The sequence below is a fragment of the Nycticebus coucang genome, chromosome 13, assembly GCF_027406575.1.
Source record: "Nycticebus coucang isolate mNycCou1 chromosome 13, mNycCou1.pri, whole genome shotgun sequence".
NCBI lineage: Eukaryota > Metazoa > Chordata > Mammalia > Primates > Lorisidae > Nycticebus > Nycticebus coucang.
This window is the reverse complement of record NC_069792.1, coordinates 61,457,152-61,475,636: the sequence shown is the minus strand read 5'-3', so window position 1 is coordinate 61,475,636 and position 18,485 is coordinate 61,457,152. Positions and strand designations below refer to the sequence as shown.

The 18,485-nt window shown below is 45.8% G+C and overlaps 1 pseudogene across 1 annotated transcript; it reads right to left on the bottom strand.

Annotated features, from left to right (window-relative positions):
- Window positions 1–6,482: 6,482 nt before the first annotated feature.
- On the bottom strand, window positions 6,483–7,739 carry LOC128563925 (glyceraldehyde-3-phosphate dehydrogenase-like; annotated as a pseudogene). Its single transcript, XR_008373931.1, has one exon. The product of XR_008373931.1 is annotated as a glyceraldehyde-3-phosphate dehydrogenase-like (transcript).
- Between the last annotated feature and the right edge of the window lie 10,746 nt (window positions 7,740–18,485).

The following is an 18,485-nucleotide window of genomic DNA, read 5'->3' as shown; positions in this document are numbered from 1 at the left end:
GCTCTGGGCCCAGAGTCTAGGGCTTTAGTAGCAGCCCCGCCTCCCCTTCGGGCGGGCAACGCGCCGCAGAACTGGGCCCCGGGCTCCCTGACTCCGCCTCCGCGACCGGCGCCTGCTAATGGTCCACTCTGTTTACTTGTGTTTGGATAGCAACTGAGTCTTAAAGGCACAGGTTTCCAGAGAGCCGAAGGTGACTCAGTTCAAAACTCACACACAAACACTACCGCCCACCCTCTTCCTTCTCCGTACTACTTTTCCTCATTCTGTTAGAAAATCGGCAACTTGTTCTCTGTCTCTCCAAGACCCCGCAGAGAAACTCAAGGGGAATTTGTAGTATTAATTAGTGCGCTCCCGGGCTTAATTTTTACCTCTTAACACCTCTTAACTATCTTCTTCGTAAAATTTCAGCTCTAGATCATATTCTCCAGCATATATCACTCTTACCCCAATTTTAAATACCTTTGTACATACTTTTGGTTAATTATGTCTATAAGTGTAGTCTGCTTTCGCCTACTATTTTAAAAACAAAATTTGTGTATAGAGGGACAATTGACTAATTTCGTAATTACTGCAAGATGAGTGGAATCCCAGGAGAAATTTCTTCCATTAGTTAAGTTTTAATCAGCCAATATACATTTCATACGCAGTTAACTAACTTGGTTAAAAGGGTGGCATCTGCAACCCATTGGCAAACAATAAAGAATCCATCTGGAATGGGTGAAGAGTCATTTTAAAAATTCAGAAAATACTATTTTAGCTTCTGAAATCATGTACATCTTCACTCCCAGCAAAAAAATTGAATTCATTGTTCAGTCGCCAGGACAATTAACTGAATTCGAAGTGTAGTGATAACATTTTTCAGGTTCTTCTGAAGGTTTGGTCTTGTATAAGTGTAATTGCAGAAATGCACTTCAGGCATTTTGGGTATAGGGTGGGTGACAGAAAGGGAATCATACACACCCATTTTCAGCGGCTTCTTTTCGGATGAGATTTAAGTGATCAACTGTAAGCAAAACGCCCTTCGTCCAAGACGAGTCTCCAGAGGGGATTTGCATTAGTTCTCGGCAAGTTCGCGCTTTGAAAGGTATAGACCATCCAGCCAAGTGGAGGTGCAATTCAAAAGTGTTCCGTCAAAGGGTAGTTTTGAGTGAGTCTCCTCAAAGGACAATTAAAATAACCTCAATCGTGCGCATAACTGGCCAAATATAAGCAGAAAGATAAAAACTGTCAAAAAGTTAAGCTGATTGGGGAGCTAGGCAGAAGGTACAACCTATTACTTTATTAGACTAAAACTATTTTATGTCGAGGTGGATAGAATTTTTCGTTCCTTTGGTGAAACATAATTCAGGGGTAGCCGATCTTTTATCCCTCTTTCCAATTTTAAGCTCGCAAAGATTAAAACGTGAGCCTGGAATGGAGAGCCAAGTGTTTAATATCCTGCAGTACTTCACTGCTTCAAGGTAGATTTGACAAACAGCAAGCGTTCAGAATTAAAACAAAACAAAACTTTTTTCCCTAGTGGGTTCCATTGGGGTGCTTTCATTTTAGCGCTCAGTCCTGAGCTTCAACTGCGGGATGTCTGCGGTTCCCTCTCCCCATCCGCCTCATTCCTTCTGCAGCTTTTCTCAATTTGGGAGATTCGGAGAGAGCTTTCTCTTTTTTCAGAACCCCCAGGACTCACACTCTCCGGGTGGTGACCAAGAGTGTTCCTAAGCTTCATATTTTCTTTTCACCAAAGTTGAGGCAATTCTCCAGCGGCCGGCTTCACACCTTCCCGCCCTAAGTGTGTACGTTGGGTGCTGAACCGCCTGCTTTTACCGCGGGGTAGACAGAATTTCCAACCACCCACAAGCTGCGCCCTCTTTCCACAAACCTCCTGAGCCCGGGTTTTTCCATACACGTGTTTATTTCGTCCACCCCAGCCCCCAGAGTTACAAAATGGAGGCTGGGCCAACCCCGGCACGAGCACCGCGGGCTTGAAAGGTAGGGAGAGTCGGCGAACTCCGGTTTTGGGGGATGTCGCGTGGCCCCGCAGCGCCTCGGTAGCCACCTGGACCGGTCACCTGGTCCGGCAGGTGCGCGCGAGGCTCGGGGAATGTGCCCGTAGGCTGAGCGCCGCGCGGCACAGAGCGCCGGTTCCCCTGGGCCGCCTACGCGCCCACCCCGGGCGGGCCCTTGCGCTTCCCTCTGAGCAGACCCGCAAAGCCCAGGCCTCGTCCTGGCCCGCGTTTAGGGCGCCGGCTTTGCGGGAGCCCGCCCACGATCAGCTCACCAGCCAGAGTTCCCCCACACCAACGCCCGGCTCAGAAGATAGGCCCCAGAGCCACGCGCTATCCGTGGGGTTCGGTGTGAGGAGTGGGAAGTCCTGGAGTCTGTAGAGGCCCGGCTGTACCGTGGGGACCTAGTCTCCGCCTAGCCCTTCCTCTGCGCCCCCAACAGCCGAGCCTGTGGGAGCTGTGCTGCGGGTTCACTCTGAAATCTCCGCCGTCCGGGTCATCTGCTGTCCTCCGGTTTCTGAGCTTTCGACACCAAGGACGCTTTCCAGGGAAATGGCTAACAGACAGAAGTGGGGCGCACATGCTTTTGCCTCTGAACCCCTACGATTGCCCGGTAGGCAAGGATGAGGACCGGCAAGGAGAAGCGGAGGAGATGGGGGCGGGGGCGCGCCGCGCAGGTCCCTTCCCCCGTCCCACCCAAGAGGGTCGGCCAGTTAAGCAGAGAGCAGGTGTCAGACACAAACTTCCCTGAAGTTGACTCACGTTGACCGCGCGCTACGGACATCCTAAAAACCTTTAAAACAGCAAAACACAAAATATGGAAAACTTATCTTTTTCCAGGGATCCCAGCCACTACCTCTGGGGACTCGCCTCCCTCCTCCCAGCCTTCCACTGCCACTGCGGGGCGGGGACCTTTTGCATTTGAACTTCCCGCAGTTTTCTGGCTTTCGCCTGAGTTGGAAGTTCAGCTCTGCTCAGGGTGCGTGCACGCCATTTCCGAGGTAGGGAGGTTGCTCGGAGAACAGAGGAGGATTGCATCCACTAGGCTTAGAGTTGGGGGTGCGGAGGAAGGACCTAAAAGACTAAGAATTTTATCTTTTAAAAGAGCGCTTGCGAGCCTACGCTACAAACAGAGTGACGTGGGAAAGCGCAGCCGCGGGCTGTAGCTCCGGGCCCGCGGGAAGAACCGCAGCGCCCCCTGGAGGCACAGGCCGAGCACTGCGTGGCTCGGGCTAAGGGGCGGCCACTCGGGCGTCAGTCTTGGGTGTGAATCCGTGGCCACAAACTGCGCTGTGTGCTCTCGCTTCCCTTCACCCGCACCCTTTTGCGGCAGAGGCGCTGGGGAGAGGGCCTGGGCCTGGTATCTGGGCCAGTAAGCCACTCTACCGCCACCGTTGGGGTTTTCGGGGGGGGCCTTAGGCGGTGGTCCCCCAACGATTTTTCTCCTGGCAGTTTTCTAACATGGATTTTCAGGCCCCGACGCCGCTCCCGAGAACCCTAGGACAGGGGAAAGACCCGAGTTCTGACCCCAGCGTAGTTCTCAGGCGGCCTGGCTGTGGTCCAAGGCCCAGGACACTGTCCTGGCGGGAGATGCAGGAGGGGCTTTTCGGGATGCCTCATTCGGAAAGACTGCTCCACTCCCCGCCACTTACCCGGCCTCCACCCCAGCATCTAAACCTGTCGCGAACGGCGCGAGGCCGGCGAATCGCGCGGGAGCCTCGCTGTGTCCGGGGGCGCCAGGACCGCTCGCGCTGCAGCCCTCCAGGACAAGCCTTGCCCCATCCACTGCCCCCCTCGGGGAGAGGCGGAGGAGGGCGTTTGGGGCCCACAGGCGCTGTGCTGGTGGCCGCGCCCGCGCTCAGCTGGGTTCCGCGGCAGGCGGCGGGCGCCGCTCAGTTACCAGCCCTTGAGCTGAGACCCAGGAGCGGGAAGCTCGGTGGGAAGAGCGAACTCGGAGTCGCAGGGAAGATGCATGGCCATCGCTGGGGTGGGCAAGCCTGCGGCAGACTCTTCCTTGAGCCCCGCTCCAGTCCAGGAGCAATGAAGCCCATTCGAGGCCACCCTGGAGGCCTGTCAGTCTCTGGCGAGTCTCGAGATGCGTCAGCGGCCCGGGAGGCTGAGAAAGGCCCAGCGCCTTCACCCCGCCCGAGGTCTCAGGGGGCAGGAGCGCGCGGACAGGCGGGCTGGCTCCCGCACGTGCTGGCGGAGTCCCTTGGGCGGTGTCCAGGCCCGCACCGCACCGCGCGCTGACCGTACCCGCGTCAGCTCCCCGGGGGCCGAGGGACAGGGAGTGCCCTCGCCTCTAGTGACCGCACGGCTGAGGCTGTCCTGCAGTTTTGCCTCCTGGAGAGGGCCGCGTCAGCTCCTAAGCTCCAGCGTCAAAGAGTAGCTTGATTCAGGGCACTTTTCGAACTGAGCCCATCAGTGTTGTCATCTGCCAGCGGATGGCAAGACCCAGGAACATCTCAGCTCGGCGGATGGTGCCCCACCTGCCCCATGTGGAACTGGCCTGGCTATTGCGCTCACCCTAGACCGATGACAAACGGTAGAAAAAATCATCCTCAGATCTAGGGCAAACCTGTATTTTTATTAGGCTTTCATGTTGTATGTGTCTATGTTTGCGTATGTGTTTACACGTACTTGTCACTTAACATTAGGAAACATTAGGAAACACTTAAACATTAGGAAAATTCAAAAAGAAATCTTGATTCACAGCACAGCAGTGAGTTGGCTGTTGCTGAGCAGCTCTGCTCTTCAGTCTCTGAGGTCTGGAGTTTGGGGGGGTTTTTAAGGTCTGTTTTTACATGTCAGATTGAAGATTGTCTTGGAGTTTACAGTTCCTGCTGCAGACTAGGTTTCTCGGGGACCCTAGGATGGGTTCAGTGTTACCTTCTAGAAGAGAGGTTCTCAAAAGTGTGGTCCAACATCATCAGCATCATCTGGAACTTGTTAGAAATGCAAATTCTCTAGCCCCACCTACTGAGGCAGAAACTGGAAATGGAGCCTGGCAACCTCTGGTTGAACAAGCCCTCCAGGTGGTTCTAATGCCCAATATAGTTTGAGAGCCACTGACCTAGATCAAATTGACGTTTGGGGGCAATCACAGGCTTTTGAGATTTATCTTTTGGGTTCCCCTTCTCCCTTCCTCTTCCTTCACCTTTCCCAGGCAGAAGGTATCAGCAAGTGTATGGTTCAGGGTGACTTATTCATTCACCTATTTGTTCATTACCTCATCTAATTTTCCAGAGGCACTTCCCAAGTCCTTGGAAACTTGCTGAGGGAACCCAGGGGAACCAGGCCTGAGCTCCTCCCCCTACCAGGAGTTGGGACCAGATGTATGGGGGAAGAGTAGGAGGAGAGAGTATTACAATCTAATATGAGATTTAATCTGGTTCAGAAAATGTTAAACCTCGTTTTACAGTTTCTAACCTTTGGGGACACTAGCCTTCTCCCTCTTCTGCCACACTGATGTCATTCTCTCATTTTCATCACATCCTAGGTATTCTCTGTGTCTGCTGCATGCACTTCCACGTGCACCTTGACACACACTGCCCACACCCTGCCTATCCTCTCTGTATTGGGTCAGAGTGTGTGGCGCCAGGGGTGAGAGAGTGTCATAACCAGCAGGGATTTCCTGGACCCAGGCTTGAAGATTCTGTGCCCCTGGGTTACACAGAGGCTGCACAGGATGTTCTAAGGACTGCTGGAACTGACTCACACGTTCTATAATCCGCCTCTGCTGCCCTGGCTCCCACACACTCCCATTCTATGTCTAGCTGCCCCCAAACTGCCTCCCTCTCCTCAGTGGTCAGGTGTATCTTGGAGTTAAAATCCTGACCCTCAACCTGCTGATTTGTCATCTTCCAGGGGTAGGGAACCTGTTGTCCTTTGATTTTAAGATTGTCCTCTTTAAGCACCAAAGGAAGCAAGAAAAGCTTCATCTTTCCCAGCTGCACCCCTTTTAAACAAAGAATTTGTTTTGTAAAATTTAGATTCAGTCAAAAGGTCACACTTAAATACTAGCAAGTCCATGAGTTTCCTTAAGGCCATAGGTTCCCCACCCCTACTGGGGTTAAAAATAATATCTCCTCTCCACCCACTAACTAAAAATCCAAATGAAATTCACATTTTCTAGTTGTCTTCTGCCAAATCAACCTCCCTTAACTTTTCACTTTGCATTTTCTAGGACCTTGAGTGGAATTTTTGTCATCAGCCAGCCAAAGAGCCACCTCTACTGAACCATTTGCTTCCCTCTGCGATTTTCTGGTTGTGAGCAATGAGAACTGTAGAAGGCATTTTGCCTACCAGACAATGTCAAGTCCCTCAAAAATCTGGTCTAACTGGAAGGCTTTTGCCATCATCTGGGTTTTTTGTTTTTGTTTTGTTTTGTTTTTAAGAAAAAAAATAGCTTTCCTTTCAGTGAATCAGTGTAGGGAAGCCACTTAAAAGGCATACAAAGAAAAATGAATTTTCTTTTTTTCTTTTTTCTGAATTCAGGGAACTTTATTGATGTTACATGACAAGGTGGGGCTCCTTAGGCCCCTCTTGTTCTTGAGGGGGTCTGGTGTGGAAACTGTCGAGGGGAGATTCTCAGTGAGGTTGGGAACTGAGTAGGCAGGGGCACCCCAGCAGCTAAGGGCCTTTCTCTTCCTCTCGTGCTCTGGCTGGGGCTTGTGGTCTGGGGGTTCTTACTCCTTGGAGGCCACGTGGGCCATAAGATCCACCACCCTGTTGCTGTAGCCAAATTCATTATCATACCAGGCAATGAGTTTGACAAAGTGGTCGTTGAGAGCAATGCCAGCCGCAGCATCAAAGGTGGAAGAATGGGTGTCACCGTTGAAGTCAGAGGAGACGACCTGGTGCTCGGTGTAACCCAGGATGCCCTTGAGGGGGCCCTCTGATGCCTGCTTCACTACCTTCTTGATATCAGCGTATTTGGCAGCCTTCTCTAGACGGCAGGTGAGATCCACGACCGACACTTTGGCAGTGGGTACCCGGAAGGCCATGCCAGTAAGTTTCCCATTCAGCTCAGGGATGACCTTGCCCACAGCCTTGGCTGCGCCAGTTGAGGCAGGGATGATGTTCTGGAGAGCCCCGCGACCATCACGCCACAACTTCCCAGAGGGGCCATCCGCAGTCTTCTGGGTGGCAGTGATGGCATGGACTATGGTCATGAGTCCCTCCACAATGCCGAAGTTGTCATGGATGACCTTAGCCAAGGGGGCTAAGCAGTTGGTGGTGCAGGAGGCATTGCTGACAATGCAGAGGCTGTTTTCGTACTTCTCATGGTTCACACCCATCACAAACCTGGGGGCATCAGCAGAAGGGGCAGAGATGACGACCCTTTTGGCACCCCCCGTAGGTGAGCCCCAGCCTTCTCCATGGTGGTGAAGACACCAGTGGACTCCACAACATACTCTGCACCTGCCTCACCCCATTTGATTTTGGTGGGATCTCACTCCTGGAAGATGGTTATGGGATTTCCATTGATGACAACCTTCCCGTTCTCAGCCTTGACTGTGCCATGGAATTTGCCATGGGTGGAATCATACTGGAACATGTAGACCATGTAGTTGAGGTCAATGAAGGGGTCATTGAGCGCGACAATATCCACTTTGCCAGAGTTAAAAGCAGCCCTGGTGACCAGGCGCCCAATACAACCAAAACCGTTTATTCCGACCTTCACTTTCACCATGGTGCCTCGGGGATGCGGCTGGTGCTGCACTAGAAGAAGTGGCTGTCTGATGAACGGGAGGATCAGAGAGCCACAAAAATGAATTTTCATACTGAACAGTCATAAATTGTACAGAAGTACTCAGCTCCACTTTGACAAAGAGTAGCTATTTTCAGATGACTTTTTTTTTGAGACAGAGCCTCAAGCTCTTGCCCTGGGTAGAGTGCTGTAGCATCACAGCTCACAGCAACCTCCAACTCCTGGGCTTAAGTGATTGTCCTGCCTCAGCCTCTCAAGTAGCTGGGACCATAGGCACCCACCACAACACCCGGCTTTTTTTTTTTTTTTTTGGTTGTAGATGTTATTGTTGTTTGGCAGGCCTGGGCTGGATTCGAACCTGCCAGCTCAAGTGTATGTGGCTGGTGCCTCAGCTGCTTGAGCTACAGGTGCCAAGCCAACCTTTTTTTTTTTTGTTTATTTGTTTTGAAACTCTGTCCTGGGTAGAGTGCCAGGGCATCATAGCCCACAACAACCTTAAACTCTTGGCCTCAAGCGATTCTCTTGCCCCAGCCTAAGTAGCTGAGACTACAGGTGCCCGCCTCAACATCTGGCTAGTTTTTCTACCTTTGGTAGAGACAGGGTCTCACTCTTGTTCAGGCTGGTCTTGAACTCCTGAGCTCCAGCAATCCACCTGCCTCAGCCTCCCAGACTGCTAGGATTATAGGCGTGAGCCACCACACCCAGACCAAATGATCTTTTATTATAGGGATTTTCAAAATATAAAATGTATAGTGGTCAGGAACATGATAATCTCTTTACAACCAGTGATCATATTTCTTAACAGGATTTGCTTTTCAGTGCAGATGGTTTGACATAGTAACATTCAAAGCAGCCAGCACTTAGGAAATGCCAAGGCCAATATTTGTTTTTTGTTTATTTATTTTATTATTAAATCATAGCTGTGTACATTAATGCGATCATTGGGCACCATACACTGGTTTTATAGACCGTTTGACACATTTTCATCACACTGGTTAACATAGCCTTCCTGGCATTTTCTTAGTTATTGTGTTAAGACATTTACATAGTAAAGGTAGAATGTAAATGTCTTAACACAAGGCCAATATTTGAATGCAGATACAAGTTTTAACATAGGAAACTGTAGAAAATCCTTGCCTGTGAATATTCCCCAAAGCATTAGTATACTATTCTTGAATCCAATCCAAATCAGCAAACTCTAAAAGGTCTGTGAAGTACCACCTCCTAAGTCACATGCAATTTGTTTTCAACAAATATGTTTGAGTGTCTACTGTGTACCAGGAACCAGGATTGTGTTACTGTTTGAAACTCTGAACTTCCATCCTCATTGGGTGTGGGGGTGAGGGCAAGGAAGGTGGGATTTTAAGTTTGGTTTCCTTTGGGTTTGTTAAATTGTTACTTAACAGCAATCATTAAAACATTTATTGAACTCTCTCTCTCACATTTTTTAGTTATTTTTGTAAGTCAAGGAGAGAAAGTTAGTGTTCAAGCCAGCTCATTTATTGGCAAGGGAATGCCAACATAGGCTTAACTTTTGGCTTTCCAACTGGAAGACAACATTTTATAATAATGTTATTTCACATCATGCCAGGTAATAATTTAGCTATAGATTCCTGTAGTAAACATAGCTCACTCAAACCTATTCTTACCTCCAGCTCTGTAAAAAGCCACAGAGAGAAAACTAATCCTTCTTCCTCTGGCACCCTTGTTGGAGGGAAGAATAAACCAAGTGGCAGATGGCTAGATTGGCCCCATCTTCCCAGTTCCTTGCGAGAACTAGGAGTGGAATTAGCTCAGATTGAAGCTTAAGAGACTCGAGGTGTTTTAAGAAGTGATAAGCTCTGCTATCTTTGCCTCTAAGCCCCAAACACAGACAACTGCAGTGGATCTGGAGACATACCAGTATGAGAGGCTGAGAGGCCCCATTCCAATCTTACCCCCTGTACTGAAACACAATGCCTAGTCACACTGCATGTCTTAGCCACATACTCCATTTATAGTCACCTAACTTCACTTCCCACGTCCTTTCCCCCTACACCCTCCTTGGTAAATGGACTTGCCTCCAGGAATCAGACTGGGTGGATGCTATGATGTCAGGACTGCAGGCAGCAGTGTTTCTAATGTGTTAGACCTTTTCCTGGAAAACTACACTAAGTGCAAGTTGTCTCCCAGGCTGAGGCACATGTCCAAATCCCTATGTGCTGGGCCCACCCAGGCCCGGGAGAGTGTGGAGGGGAATACCAGTGTGTCACATGGATGTGTTCACTAGTCCTGTGCCCCTCTGTCTCATCCCTGACTATATTCTCTTGACAAGCCATATGGTCTGGGAGTGACCTGGAATGTATTAGGAGCATTAGGTTGTAGAACTCTTTCTGAGGAAGAGACCAATGGCAGAGTGGGATTTTAGACTTGTTAATTCATTATCATGGATTTATTTGGGTGTTTGGTATGATATGGTAGGTATTGGGGATACAACAGTAAATTAGGTCTTGTGGAGAGATGGACAAAGAACTGGGCAATTATACAGTCTGCATCAGAAAATGTGGAAGTCTTTAGTTAATATCTCTATTATGTTGGGCAAGTCATGTTATTTATTGAACTCCCCGTTTCTAAATCTGCAAATCCAGAAGGATATTCTGAGGGTTAAAAAATATGTATGTATATCAATGCTCTTAGTAGTTATGATTTTTTTTCTTACTCATTAATAGGAACTGGCCTTGTCAGCAAAAAATTATTCCTCTTACCATGTAAGGACTTTGAGAGGAGACCAAAGGGAAAGACATTTGATTCAGTGCCTATTATCTAGTTATCAAGAGTATATAAACTAAGTCATTGCAACAAATGTTAGGCAAAAAGTCAGTCATCTGCTTTGACAATACTACTTTTATCAAGAGGAAATATCTACATTTAAATTATTTACTGTAAGGCCAGGCATGGTGGCTCATGCCTGTAATCCTAGCACTCTGGAAGGCCGAGGCGGATGGATTGCCTGAGCTCATGAGTTCAAGATCAGCCTGAGCCAGAGCAAGACCTCATCTCTAAAAATAGCTGGATGCTGTGGCAGGCACCTGTAGTCCCAGCTACTTGGGAGGCAAAGGCAAGAGAATCACTTGAGCCCAAGAATTTGAGGTTGCTGTGAGTTGTGACACCATGGCACTCTACCAAGGGTGACAAAGTGATACTCTGTCAGAAAAACATTTTTTTTTTACTGTAAATTAGGAATATTGTAGTGTGCATTATATTTTATTGTAATCTTGTTTTATTACAATTAGAGAATACACAGAGTGAATCTATAATGAATAGATTTTTTTTTAGACTTCTAGTTTAGATTTTTTAGACTATTTTGGATGCTACTCGCTAATAAAACAATAATAAAATTAATTTGGGGATGTTATTGACATGTGAGTATTTTTAAGCTCACTTTTTAATTTTTGTGATTTGAATTTTCTTTTTTCATACTTTTATTGTATTGTTATAAGCAAAATTTATTATATTTATATATAACAAAAATAATTTCTAAAAGAAAGCTCCGATATCATAAAACCATGGAATTACTAAAATATCCTTTCTTGGAGGAACCTTCACCATTTTGGAGGATGAGAAACCTGAGGCTCAGAGAGTAAAGTTGCCCACCAAAGTAAAACAGGCCTTCAGCAGCACTTCTGGAAGTAGTTTGAAAGAAGACAAAAACAAAAAGGGCTTGTGCTAGGGCCTTATTAGCCACCTGAAAAGCAGTTGAAAACCCCAAGAGATTTTGTCATTTATATGAATATCATTTGTGTGGCTGTCTTACAGACTGGTATATCAAGTAATATTTTGGGTAATAATTTTTAAAAATGACTGCAATTCTGAGCAAAAAGCTGGGTTTTAACATTGTCTTACCCATATTCAGAAAATTTAGGCATAACTTTTTTCTTTTTTGAGACATAGTATTGTCACCCTGGGGTTGACTTCCATGGGATCATAACTCACAGCAACCTCAAACTCTTGGGCTTAAGCTATTCTCTTGCCTCAGCCACATGAGTAGTTGGGACAACAGGCACCTGTCACAATGCCCGGCTATATGGGGTCTCATTCTTGCTCGGGCTGGTCTTAAACTCCTGAGCTCAGGCTATCCACCTGCCTCTGCCTCCCAGAGTGCTAGGATTACAGGTGTGAGCCACCACACCCAACCTTTGCATGACTTTGTTTAAAGCACTACTTTATCAATTGTTTGATTTGTTTTATTTTTTTATTTTTTTGAGACAGAGTCTCACTCTATTGCCCTTGGTAGAATGCCATGGCATCATAGCTCCCAGCAACCTCAAACTCTTGGGCTCAAGCAATGTTCTTGCCTCAGTTTTTTTTTTTTTTTTTTTTTTCCATTTTTAGTAGAGATGGTGTCTCACTCTTGTTCAGGCTGGTCTCAAACTTGTGAGCTCAAGTGATTCACCCGACTCAGCCTCCCAGAGTGCTAGGATTATAGGCATGAGCCCACTGTGCCCAGCCTGATTTGTTTTATTAATTGACAACTGTCCCTTTCCCCTTACCTTCTTTCGTCCTTTCCTTTCCTTTCCTCTCCTGTCCTCTCCTCTCCTCTCCTTTCCTTTTCTTTTCTTCCTCTCTCTCTTTAGCCCTCCCTTCCTCCTTCCCTTATTCCTTCAGAATATTATAGGGTCAAGCCGGTAGGAAGGAGGAGGGAAGGAGGGTATGGGCAACTCATTAGGCTTTAGAGAAGGAAATTGTATTAGAATACAGTTGAGCTGTGTGTATCAGAAAATCCAAAATAACATGGGTTTAAACAACCGAAACACTGACTTCTCTCACAGAAATATAGATAAGCGAGAGTCAATATAGTAGGTAACTCCTTGATTATCATGTACTTGGGCTTATTCTGTTATGTTGTTTCACCAGCTGCAAGATAGACTTTTACTTTATGGTCTAAATTAGCTGCATTCTGGCCAGCAGCAAGAAGGGAGGTATGAAGGAGGGCAAGCCCCCTCTTTTAAGGAGAATAACCCAGACCTAGTCACTAGGCAGATCCAGCTGCAAGATATGCTAGAATAGGAAGTCTTTAGTCTGGGTAGCCAGCTAAAATTCAGACTTCTGTTACTAAAAAAAGAAGAAAAAGAGAGGGGATGAGTACTGGGGAACAACCGACAGTCTCAGCCGTAAGATGAGGTCTTGAGCTTTTATGTATGTTATCTTAACATGTGTTGGCACCTCAAGCACCACCATTAGTTCTGGATATCTCTTGTGCTGCTTTTATGAGTGTTAAGCATTATATGCATTGGCAGGATTCTATTTTGGAATCCCTGAGCATATTGTCACTACTTGCCCCTTTCTTGTTCACTCTTAATTGTGGCTGCTGGTATGCAAGTTTCTGCTTAGAGTAGGGAGTTGTGAAAAAAGAAGGTAGATCAGGTTTGGAAGGAAGCTTGGCTGGGGAGGATCTTGTGGATTGTCAGGAAAGGCCCCTTGTACCACATGGCAGCATTCCCTTTGTCAGGTGGGTCTCCTGCAAAAGCCCGTGATTTTTTTCCTTGGAAGATGGGATGAGAAATGAGACAAGACAGTACTTAATAGTGGGGAAAGTCCTTGTCTTGAAGCCCAGAATTCTTCCTTGCCCTGTGGCCATTTGAGCAGACTTGGGGGAGTGGGGAAACTGCAAAAGCCAGGAATGGCCTTTTTACGGCTTCTGGAGTCAGAGGCTACAGGAAAAACATGCAGCTCAGGTTCCCCAGAGGAGCAGAGTCAAAACTACAAACAGACCCCACACACAGCAAGGAGGGCCCTGCTCAGTTAGAGCCCAAGGACAATCTCCAAAGATAAGTGTGGAGAGACTTAATTACCATTTAAAGTTGTCCTGGCCTGACCTCTCTGGCTGGTGGGTTAACTTTGCTTCTGAGCCTTGTCCAGTGTTAATACTTAGAGGCCCTATTCTACCCTCCAAGCCTAAAGGGATATTTAGTAACATGATTTTCCAGGTATAGAGGGAGGGTGGTGGGAAGGGCCTCTGCCCTCCCCAGGCTCACCTGGAGTCACCCGTCAAGATGCTGCTTGACTTGGAGCAAGTCTGAGTATAGAGGTTACATTCAGGGTAGTGATGCCAATGCATGTGGAAGGAAATCCTTTTCCTACAGAAACATCTGGAGTGACACTGAGCACGAACTTATAACATTGACACGAGCCCCAGGGGATTCTCCTGAGAGAACTGGCTAGATAGTTCCTATTACACATTTATTTCCTTAAAGGAGCTATTTTATATTCTACCCTATAATTCAACTCTTCTGGCTCCCCACTCTGTTAAGAAGGAAAAGAACATACAGTCCAAACAATTTTTAAAACCAGGTTCTTTTCCCTTTCCAAATAGTAAATGTGCACAATTTGTACAGATTTGCACACATCTGTAAGCTATGACTTGTTTATACCAGCCCTTGCAATATTTTAAAAATAAAGTATAATGTTTTTCAGTCTGTATACAATAACATTTTCTCTTATCAACCCCCCACATACAAATGCATTTACCCCTTTTAGGGGCATAATTACATGTCTAAATAGTAACGTATACAATTGATACATAGGAAGGACATGTAGTTTTTATAGCAAACATACCAAAACATAGAAAATATTCATCCTGACTCTTTCAAATACACTTCCTAATAACCCACAGAGTTAGAAAAGGCCACCTAAGTTGGTGTGATGCTATTCTGTGTCATTGGGGTTAGAGATTTAGGATTATGGAATGCAAGTATTTTAGAGACATTATAATCCATTTTTCTCATTTTACCTTTGTGACCACAGAGGCTTAGGTGGAAAATAATTTTCTGAGGCTGGCTAACTTTTCCACGGCACAGACCTGGGACTTCTCATCACAAATGAGGGCTCTTCTATAGCTTACACTTTCATCTAGACTGAAGCTAGAATTTGACTGCAGAAAAAGATGTCAAATTGATCCTAGCAGAGTATTATACTATATCAAGAGCCTCTGAATACCAGAATTCCAACCTCAGCTGTCTTCCAGGGCTTAGCTTTTCAAAGTATGGTTGAAAGACCAGCAGGACTGGCCTCACCTGGCTGGGCAGCAATGCAACCAGACATACCTAATAAGAATCTGCATTTTAACAACATAGGTCCCTATGTGTTTTGCCTATAGATTAAGTTGGGAAAGAACTACTCCAGGCCAATGTACCTCTACTGCCAGATAATTTCCTTAAAAACCTTTTAAATAATTTTCTCCTGGTACATTAAAAATCTATAGTGGCTTCCCATTGCTTGTCTGTTCATATCCAAATGTAGAAAGCCCAGTCTCAATCTACCTACTAAATCTGAGAAGTGCTATTTCCCTGGTCATATACTAGACTTGCTTTGGGATTGTATCTGGAATCTTTTTTTTTTTTTTTTTTTGAGACAGGGTCTCACTTTGTCACCCTGGTAGAATGCCATGGCGTCCCTGCTCACAGCAACCTCAAATTCTTGGGCTCAAGAGATTCTCTTGCCTCAGCCTCCCAAGTAGCTGGGACTACAGGTGCCCGACACAACACTGGATAATTTTAGAGATGGGGGTCTCACTTTGGCTAAGGCTTGTCTCAAACTTGTGAGCTCAGGCAATCCACCTGCCTCGGCCTCCCAGAGTGCTAGGATTACAGGCATGAGCCACCGTGCCTGGCCTTGTATCTGGGAATCTAACTATTTAAAGATATCTCAGGTGTCTAGACTTCATGGGTCCCTAATACTCACATAGCAATTGAGGGGATCAGAAACCAATTATTTTTGCATGCCACTGACAACCCCTCATTGGTATGCAACTATAATTGGCTCTTTGAGAATTATTGATCTAAAATATTGCTTAGGAATAGGAATAGGTAAATCTTAGAAAACAGCAAGCACTATTCCTGGCTACCTTGTTTTTGTCAGATGCCAAATCATAAAAGCTGTTTTCCTACTGAGTATATTTTATCTCATTTTCTCCCCTTTCTTTGGTTTCTCAATAGTTTCCAATTTGAGAGACTAGATTCTGCACGATTCCCAAATTACCTCTTCCACTCACCCCTGCTAATTATTATTACTATCAGAAGTAAATTACCTTACAAGGGTACATGTGAAACTTAGTAAATGTAGAATATAATTGTCTTAACACAATAACTAAGAAATAACATGCCAGGAAGGCTATGTTAACCAGTGTGATGAAAATGTGTCAAACTGTTTATAAAACCAGCGTATGGTGCCCCATGATCGCATTGATGTACACAGCTATGATTTAATATTAATAAAAAAAGAAGTAAGGGGCGGTGCCTGTGGCTCAAGGAGTAGGGTGCCAGTCCCATATGCCAGAGGTGGCGGGTTCAAACCCAGCCCTGGCCAATAACAAAAAAAAAAAAAAAAAGAAGAAGTAAATTACCCTAAACCTATTTATATCAACTGGAGATTCATGCATTCAGTTGATCTGGCTTTGATATCTGATATACAGGATTGATTTGGCTAATCTGGTTTGCTAAGTACAAGCCTTCATCCTTCCATTAAAATTTCTCCTCAAATTGTGCTTTGGTCAAAGGGAACAACATTTCCAGAGCGAGAGAGACCATTCGCTAGTTAAGACTAAATCTATTAAGGAACACCATTTTTTTATTGTGTAAAAGAAATGTAGTTCCCAGTCTTAACTTGTGCTATGAGATCCAGGAAAGGAGATTGTCGTGTATACCAGAGTAATCTAGTTCAGCATGATTGTTTTTGTTCTGACAAGGCTCCTCTCTTAAGAGCCAGTGATTTAGGGCAGGCCAGTTAGCAAAGATTTTTGTACATGTTAAAAAGGCTGTTACCCAAAGCCAGTGCCTATCCTGGCTGTTCACTGTTATCTCATTACAACAGTGATGCTGTCTGCTGAGTATCTGGGTTTACCACTGACCACAGCAGAGGCCGGGATGTTATTTGCTCAAATGATATTCTCTTCCCTTTTTTTAAAAAAAAAATTAAATATGTACAAGATGGATCAGGCTGGAGCAGGCAGGGTGGGAAAGGGGGTAGTTATTCCACTGAGTACAATGTGTACTTTTTCAGCATTGTACTGCTTCCATAAAGTACATTTTATGAGCTGTATGCTTGCATTTTTGTTTTCTGACTTATTATTCTCTATCCTACAATTGTTCTATTAATTTGATAGTATATGGTTTCAGCCAAACATTTGTTCCAAATTCTGCCAGATTAAGGGGAAGTTTCCAGGCAAAACCTTGCCCAGGGGCCTTTATAAACAAGCAGAACTTCTTCAATTCATCCTCTGGCCACTGCACTATCTTCTTAAGGATCTTTGGGAGCTGAATGGGGTCAATAGCTGGATCTGAGCTCAACTTATTTCAAGGATCCCTCATCTCTTCATGGCAAGGCAAATTTGGGACATCCTCAGGGGCAGAAATATGGGTCAACAGAAGCAGCGGGTTAGGAACTTTATCTGAGTGTTGAGAAGTGAAGCACAGAAGCTTAGAGGGTCAGCTCCATCTTTCTTGGGCTCAGGGTTTTCCTGTAGACACTGTGCAGACCTATTCCCCCAGAATTACATTCACATTCCACTCAAGTAGTCTTCTTTATAATTCCTTGGGGATTTTCATGAGTATAGAGGTCATTGTCTCTGACAATTAAGGTTTAAAGTTAATTCCCAAGATAAATAGAGCAAATTGACACCACTTTGGATGTAATTTTTCTTGCTTCAGATTCTAGAAGACAACAGTGAACCAGCTGCCAGAGTCAGTTCCTGGAAATTCAAGAAACATAGGCATTTTATTTTTTACCTTTCTAAATGAGGCAATTTAAGGCTGTCAGAAACAATGAAACCCATGTAAACGTCTTAATTCTACAATTTTGCTTGCATTTCTAAGAGGACAGAGAATCATTGTTTTCACTTTTTAAAAATCTACATAAGTAGTGGTTTCTTTCAAAACCGGAATGATAGAGGGTTGTAATCTTTTTAATTCAGACCTCGCAGCAGAAAGGCTGGGTTTACTTGTGAATTGTATTATTCAGTAACACACTCTACATGGAACAGGGAAAGTAAATAACTGAACACATACTTTATAATTACACGTGGAGCAGGATTCAAAGCTGCAGTGCAGGGAATAGAGTTTGGGGGTCTGGGATGGCAGCTACAGTTTCTGGCTTCTTCCTTACATGCTGAGGGCATGAGAGAGAACAGGAACCTGGAGGTCCCAGAAGGCCCCAGAAGGCCCCCCTCTTCCCCTATCCCGAGTGTTGAGGGAATTGAGGTGAAAGATTTGTCACTATAGGCCTCAGCTAGCAGGAACATAATTAGGATTTACAGAATAAAATGCAAGCCCAGGCAGAGACTCTAGAGATCTACTACACCATTTCTTAGACAGTGTTCAGGACACCTCAAGATTTTAGTAATTTTGCTCAGCAAAAAAGATTCCATTGTTAAGTAAGTTAGAGAAAGATTATAATAGATTCCCTATTGGAGAATCAAAGCAGTTGTTAGCACAGCAAAGGCTGAGAAGTCCTACAGTAAAGACATCGGTTTAATCCAGTCTTCCTCACTTTAATTTGATTTCTTTCTTTTTTTTTTTTTTATATAGAGACAGAGTCTCACTTTACTGCCTTCAGTAGAATGCCATGATGTCACAGGACTCACAGCAACCTCTAGCTCTTGGGCTTCAGCGATTCTCCTGCCTCAGCCTCCCGAGCAGCTGGGACTACAGGCACCTGCCACAATGCCCGGCTATTTTTTGGTTGCAGTTCAGCCGGAGCTAGGGTTTGAACCTGCCACCCTCGGTATATGGGGCCGGTGCCCT